This window comes from Mus musculus, chromosome 15 (genome assembly GCF_000001635.26).
Source record: "Mus musculus strain C57BL/6J chromosome 15, GRCm38.p6 C57BL/6J".
Lineage (NCBI taxonomy): Eukaryota > Metazoa > Chordata > Mammalia > Rodentia > Muridae > Mus > Mus musculus.
In genome coordinates, this window is record NC_000081.6 from 97,101,578 (window position 1) to 97,109,047 (window position 7,470).

Here is a 7,470-nt window from a genome sequence, read left to right on the forward strand (position 1 = left end):
TCCAGCTCCATCCTGGAAATGAATGATAGGGGTGTCCTCAGGGTGGGGCCCCAGCCACCTATTTCTCAACGGGCACATCATACTTAAAGCTTTATGAAGCTTCATCCCATGCATGTTGAAGTTTGAGGATGAGTGGATCAGAGGGAGAGAACAGGAGAGGATGTGAGGGAGACAGGATGTTTGTATTCTCTGTCAGCAGACAGAAGGGCCCTCCCAGGTGTATTTCAATTAGCAACAGGATGTGGCAAAGGGAAGGCTGAAGTGTAGCTTCTGTGAGGGAGTGGTCATTAGCCTTGATCAAGGACCTCACCTGCAAACTCAGATGGCCAGATCTGTTAGCTCCTACACAGCAGGGCTGCCCTGATTAACCAAAGGATCCATCAGAAAGCACACAAGGAAGAAAGCCCATGATTGGCATTAAGGGACGGTCAGTGGGATTGAGCAGTACCTATTGTATGTTCATAAATGACCCAACACCGTGGTCCAGGGAGGAATTCAGACAAGAAAGCCACGTTCCTGGCTTTCAAGAGTCTCTGACCTAGGCCCAGAGCGGAAGCCATCTTTTGAGCAGTTCCCTCGCACACGGAACTCTCCTGCTCCATAACTGACGTTGAGTTGCCTGTTGAAGTCCACTCTGTTCTTGTGAGGGTTCGGGAATGCGAGAGCAGTGTTTGGTTTCTTGGCCTTCTCCTATTCCTAGCTATGATGTGAGATGGGGCTGTCAACAGTGAGAGAAGCAGTAAGCTCAGGGTGTGCACACAAGTGTGTTTAGTACCAACCACAGGCAGACAGCACATCGCTGCTGCTCTATTTATGGGACAGGGTGAGGATTGGCAGGGGACCAGCCCAAGCCTGGCTTGTCCCTGCAGCTACTCAAGTTCATGTAAAACCAGAAGACATCTACTTATTTGTTCTGCCCACAAATCTGCCAGTAAAATACATAACCAGTGTAATATATTTCAACACAAAATTATACCGTGTTCAACACATTAATGGGAGATTGACAAACCTCAAAATTTTTTCTCTTTGTTGATAGTTTTTCGAGATCTGAAGTTTCTCACCAACTTCTGACCTTGTAAAGAGATACTTCAAACATAGGGATGAACCTGGGTGTCGGGATAGAGTAGTCTTCGGTTTGACCTTCCAAATGCCACCATTTTTCTATTTGGTGAAGTTGCCTAAATGTATTAAGCCTCAGTCTTCCTATAGGCAATGTGGGTTAAAGTGCCTGCCTGAAGTGGGCAATTTAAGAAGGGACAATGACAAGCGTGACAGGCCTGGCATGCATGGGAACACAAACCAGTTCCTTTCTCTCCACACTGCAGATGAGTTCTCTGTCTCAGCACAGTGTGCCTGAAAGTCGTGATCCACCGCAGTCCCTCTGCTTTCTTGCAGTCTCTTTTCTCGTTGCTTCCGACAGCATAAAGTTAGCCCTTAGGAGGCTGAGTCAGCTCGACCCTGGTTGCCAAAAGCTCTTAGGCGCCTTTTATGGTCTGAAAAATGATACTTGCGCCTGGAAAGCATCCAAGTCACCAAGACACTCGAGCTCATGTCTGGCAGCTCTGTAGATAACAGAAAACAAAACGTGAAGGAGAACAAAATTATTGTCATCTGCCTCAGAGGACACAACAAAAGTTCTGACTACTTTGATCAGTAGGACCCGAGTCTTCTGGAATATAGAGTTAGAATAAGAAGATAAACTAGGGTCCTGATTGCTCATGGCCACCATAAAGATAAAACCGTGGGCTGGGGATGAGGTCTGGAGGAGGCCGTGCCACACAAGCCTGCGGATCTGAATTTGGATTGCCAGAAACTATAGGGAAAAAAACAAAACCAGCCATGGCAGCCTATGCTCGTAATACCAGCATTTGTGGAGACAGGCGAATCTATGACACCCATTGGACAGCCTGCACAGCCAAATGCATGTGCTTAGGACTCCGTGAGAGACCTTCTCTCAAAAAGTCAAGGTGAAGACTCCCCATGCTGAGTTCTAGGCTCATATGCCTGTGTACCCATGTACATGCCTGTCTGTGTGCACAGTCATACTAACACACACACACACACACACACACACACACACACACACACACCAGGAGTCAGCAACATGGTTCAAAGAGTAAAAGTGCTTCCTGACATGCAAGCCCCTATGACCTGAGTTCAATCCCTAGGATGTAAATAGTGGGAAAAGATAACCAGCTCCCACCAGTTATCCTCTGACGCCCACGCACATGCCCCACATACATACACATACAAAATAAACAAATAAAATGTTAGAATTGATATAAAAAAAAACCCAGAGTTTCCAATTTCAATGAAAACAGAGCAATCAATAAATAAGAAAAGACTTGCTGCTGGATATAGTTTCCCATGTAATAATTTAATTTTTGCATGGGAATTATAATTAAATTATGAGTTTGCTGAATATGAATTGGACAACCAGACAAAATGATTCCAGGAATTGACTCATAGAACAATGTATGAAGAGCCCATAGAGAAGGAAATATGGGCAATTATGAGAGTATTACCAGGCTGTTCTAAGCACGTTCCATACAACTTATTCCCGTTTATACATTTTTACTATGGAGCCGCAAGCTGCCTGGGGCAACCTCAAATGCTGAGCTTCCTCTACACTCCACCCCAGACTCCTGACTAACTGGGGTGTATACAACTGTAGCTGTTGTGCAATCCTAACATGAGCCCTCCAACAGAGAACTAACTAGCAATGTATATTTGGAAAAATAGTTTTCTGAAATGCCAACATGATACAGCTGATGAGAGCCCTGCTGACATTCAAACCCAGGGAATCTGACCCAAGAGATTTGCCTCAGGAGGAGTATTCTGCTTCCAAGGAACTGAGAGGACAACTCAGTGACAAAGACTGGAGTTCAGGCCTCCAGACACCAAGGAAAGCTGGATGCAAGAGCTCATATCTACAATCCCAGTATTCCTATGGTAATACGGTATTGGAAGGCAGGGAATCCCCAGGGGCCCAGAGGCCAGCTATTCTGGCATATGCATTGGTGAACAAGAGACTCAGTCTCAAACAAGGTGGAAATTGAAGACCAAGAAAGCTATGACTGTCCTCTGACCTCTACGTGGGCACTGTGGCATGTGCACACCTGCACTCACACATGAACAGGACACATACGTGTGCATGCATGCATACACACGCACACATAATAAGACACAAGGAGGACATGTTCACAAGGTCCAACATGTGCCTAACAAGAAGGAAGCAGATGAACAGAAGAAAAAAATAATTGAGAAATAAGAACAGAAACTATTGAGTAGAGAAAAGTTCCTGTTAGGTGTAGGGGCATTTCTGATACTAAGGTCCTATTTCCCAAGATTAGTTATTGATCTGTCAGTAAAGAAAGCCATGGGCCAATTGTTACATGGAAGGAATAGGCAGAACTTCCAGGTCCCTGGAGAGAGAAAAAAGAACAGATGCAAGAGAGGGGAGGAGAGTTCACCATGCCTCTGATGAGGAAAAGCTGACCGGCCATGTGAGACCCACAGCTGCTTCTATGGGTAGATGGTCAGGGATGTTGAGCAGGGACTAGATTTAACTGAGTGACTAAGGTTAGGGCAGGTGGGAGGAGCAGAGATAAGAATATCAGCAAGAGCACACTTTTCCAGCCTGGAGATAGCTGCACCCAGCAATTGTGCCAAGAAGGCAAGTTGAAAATAAACAACGGAGTGTCTGTGTCTTTTATCCGTGGAGTCAAGGGAAGCTGGGTGGGGGCTGGTACCATGGCCTGTTCCCAGAACTAAGGCAGGGTAGGGGAAAGCTACAGGCAACAGATAGGTTCTAAGAAAGACTTTTTAAAAATCTAGGTGAATGCTTGTGTAAGTTTTAGAAGTGTAGAATAAAGGAAGCAGGGGCTGGTAAGAGAGAAGCGAGGCCACAAAGGTGTCCACTGACCAAGCTGTGACATGTGCCCCCCACCCCAAACATTCTTTTTTAAAAAGTTAAAAGTCAAAACAGCTAGCTGTACATGGAGCCTGCAAAGCAGGCGAATGGTGGAGGTTTTTGTGTAGCAACATTATAAGGATGTATACAAATTTCAGCTTGGCATTTAAGAGTTCCTCACTCATGGGGCTACAGAGATGGATCACGAGTTAAAGAGAACTTACTGCTCTTCCTGAAGACCCAAGTTCGTTTCTCAACACCAGTGTCAGAGGTTCACAGCCACCTGCAATGCCAGCCACAGAGTAGCCAACTCTACTAGCACCGCACGCATGTGCACACACATGTCTGTGGAGTAGGAAGAAATTAAAGAGATGGCTCGGTCCACATAGTGCTTTGGCAAGCAAACATGATGACCCGAGTTTCATCCTAAGAGCCAGTGCATAAAGCAAGGCATAGGGATACGTGCTTGTAGTCCCAGTGTTTGGAGAGGTCGAGACAGGCAGATCTGTGAGCCTCACTAGGCATCCAGACTAGCCTACCCGATGAGGTCCAGGCCCCAGAGAGGTCCTAGATCAAAATAAACCAATGTACAACCAAACAAATACAAGGTGGCACACTGCTCTTGGGGAATAGCACTCCAGATTGACCCCTGACCCTCACATGCATGGGCATATACACACACAAGTGCACATCCCACCCCCCCCCCCAAAAAAAACAGGTGGCTTAAGATGCAAGAAATATTATTTAAGTATAACTCAGACAAGAAACCTTCTAGAAGGAAATGAAAGTGAGTCTCGTAGCCTGGCATTTCCGAGAGTCTCCAGTTTTATATAAATGATAATAAAACCCCTCACTTCACTTTCTCCCTTTAAGCTCAGTATTTGGCTTTATAAATAAAATAGTTGCATAATGACAGTATTAGGGATGACCTTTCAAATTACTATGATTATCTGAGAAGTTTAAAAACTGTGGTCATCTACTTTTTGAAGCATACCTACTGGATGCTAACAGAGAAAATTAGTGGGTGTCAGTAGTTAGAAAGTGATCTAAGTTCACACCAGACAAAATGCCTTGTCATTACGGAGCTGAGCTGAGCTCAGATCAAACAATCTGTTCTCCCTTTGGAAAGAAGCACTTCAGTTTGACTTCTTTTTTTTAATTTCAGAATAATGGGAGCGTGTTCTCTTCTTGATCATGTCTCAACTATTCTTGAAAAGACAAGCACCAACACCTTCCAGAAATCCTGAGAAATCACCAGGCAACCATCCAAGACACAGACGGCAGCAGAGGCCAACTTAACCATCCACACAGAATGAATCTAAATATCACATGAAACTTTCTCTGCAAATTAAGCGTTCTGAGAAGTCAAGCAACCACTGTCTTCTCCTTTCATCTTCCGTTTCCTGATCTTACCAGTGCATCGGGTCAGGTGGTCATATATGCTTAGCAGAACTGCAGGACACTGGACATACTATGGAGGCCTCAGCCTCTTTCTCTCCTGCTCCCTTGCTGTGGAGTAACTTCATCCATCACGCTGTCCTAGTGGCTTCTTCAGATTATCAAAGTTCCAATAATCGTCTCTAGGGGACATGTCTCTAAATGCCATTCAGAAGTTTTAGCATAATTTTTAGTTGATTCTCCCGAATTTCCGAACACCATGCACCCCAAACCCACTCATTTCCCAGTCCTCCCATATCCTCCCTCCACCCTTGTAACCCCCAAAAGAAACATTTTAAAAATTAAAAATTAAAAACATTTCTTACCATGGAAGCTGCAGTGTGTCACAATGATCAGATAAATCCAAAGTCCACTCAAAAGATGCATTCTTGTCACCTCACACTTTGCCACAGACTTAAAGATGAATAATTTGGGGAGGGGGGGGGCCTGAGAGATGATAATGGCTTGTTAGCTAAGGACATTTATTGCTCTTGCAGAAGATTGGGTTCAGGTCCAAACACCCCCCCCCCCCCCCGCCATGAAGACTTACAACAGACTGGAATTCCAGTTGCAGGGGATCCGATGCCTTCTTCTGGCCTCCTTGGGTACCAGGCACACGTGTGGTGTACAGACACATGTGCAAGCAATACTCACACACATAAAATAAAAAGAAGCTTTCTAAAAAAAAAGTAAATAACATCGATGCAACATACCAATATTTTTTGCAAGTAAAATTATTCTTTGTAATCACCCAGATGTGGTGGGCTGACCAAATGGAATTTTAGCGCCCTGATGATGAACAATAACACTTTGTCTTTTTCTGTTGGTGGAGGAGCGAATCTGAGATGATTGATTTAAAAGCGAGTTCAGCTCTGCTTTGAAGTCAGATTTCTTTGAACTGGGAGTAAATTCTTACATCTAATTAGCCTGTGGTGACGTGGGTATGAGTAACATATAAATTTAGCTTTGGAGCAATGGCTGAAAGAAAAGCAACATTTTATTATCTACCTCTCCCAAGTCAGGACATAAAAATGAGTTAAATTAACACTGGGGTGCTGAAGGAATTAGTGTGTATGCAGCCAGGCCACATAGCTGCCCGTTAATCTTCCTTGTCATTTGCCAAGCGTTTATGCGGGAGAGAGATGCTTTGAGGAGTCAACGGGAAATGACCCTGGGTGCCCTCCATCAGGGACGTAAACGTTGAGAGGTAGGCTCGGATTTATCAAGATCGTTTCCTGTTACTCAACTACCCTTAACTGTGGATGTATATTTATCAAGACAGAATTTCCTTCTGCCAAGCACCTTATCTGTGTGGAACCAGGTCCCTTTGAAGTTGTGCACAGTTGGAACTGAAGAGAAACATACTCCTAAATGTGGCATACACCACACAGCCATGGCTCCTGAACGCCATTAAAATAAGAAGTGACCAAATCCTGAAAGGAATATGTATCCTAGTAAATGACGCTCTCCAAGCATCTTCAGATGATGAGTGTAGATTCTTCAGCAGCGATTAGCCAGGTGGGACGGCTGAGCTGGTGTGCCCACTGTAGGAAACACTCGTAAGGAAAAATCTCACCCGCTCAAAGGGAGCTCAGAAAAAGTCCCAGGACTTGGAGGCACCAAGACAAGGATGTGGCGAGAAGTTTAAGCTCTGTTTGCAATGGTTGAACAGGTCTCTTACCACGCAGATGGAGGCCAGTCTTTCCCTAGCCACTTATGGTCATTTCCCCTTAAATGACTTTATGTTAAATCTTTGACAAATATTGAGAGGTGATCTGAGCTGGAAGCAGCAGATTTGGGAAGGCTACAGGGTTGAAAACAGCAACTTACTTTTGAGCATCGCCGTTTCATGGAGTTCAGAGAAAAGGTTAGTTCATTGTCAGTATCCAAGTATAAGCTCTGTTAGTTACCCAGACTCCTCCACAGTGCACACTGCGCTTCTGTGGATGGAAGTCTTTTCAACTGGTCATGTCTTTATGCTGCGTACATGGGGAAATCCAAGTGCGCCCAAATGTAACATTTACAGAAAAAAAAAAATATATATATATAGAATTCAATCGTTGCGGTGTAGAGTTAGGAGAAGCTTTTCCTAAATAGGGAACACAGAAAATGCATGTGCA

General features: G+C 44.6%; 2 long non-coding RNA genes across 3 annotated transcripts in view; one reads left to right on the forward strand and one right to left on the reverse strand.

The window, feature by feature from the left end:
* Gm32840 overlaps positions 1 to 5,355 on the forward strand; it is a 62,793-nt gene extending 57,438 nt beyond the window's left edge. The window contains exon 4 of the long non-coding RNA XR_875626.2: positions 5,079 to 5,355. This is a non-coding gene — a long non-coding RNA (predicted gene, 32840). The remainder of the gene's footprint in view (positions 1 to 5,078) is intronic.
* On the reverse strand, positions 948 to 6,184 carry Gm32733. 2 transcript variants are annotated; one of them, XR_875624.1, is made up of 5 exons: positions 5,901 to 5,937; positions 5,677 to 5,797; positions 5,327 to 5,508; positions 4,138 to 4,258; positions 948 to 1,562 (listed from the first exon to the last, which is right to left on the reverse strand). It is a non-coding gene; the product is annotated as a predicted gene, 32733 (long non-coding RNA). The 2 variants fall into 2 exon arrangements; XR_384402.2 differs by lacking the exon at positions 4,138 to 4,258 and having other exon boundaries at positions 5,901 to 6,184.
* Positions 6,185 to 7,470: the final 1,286 nt, after the last annotated feature.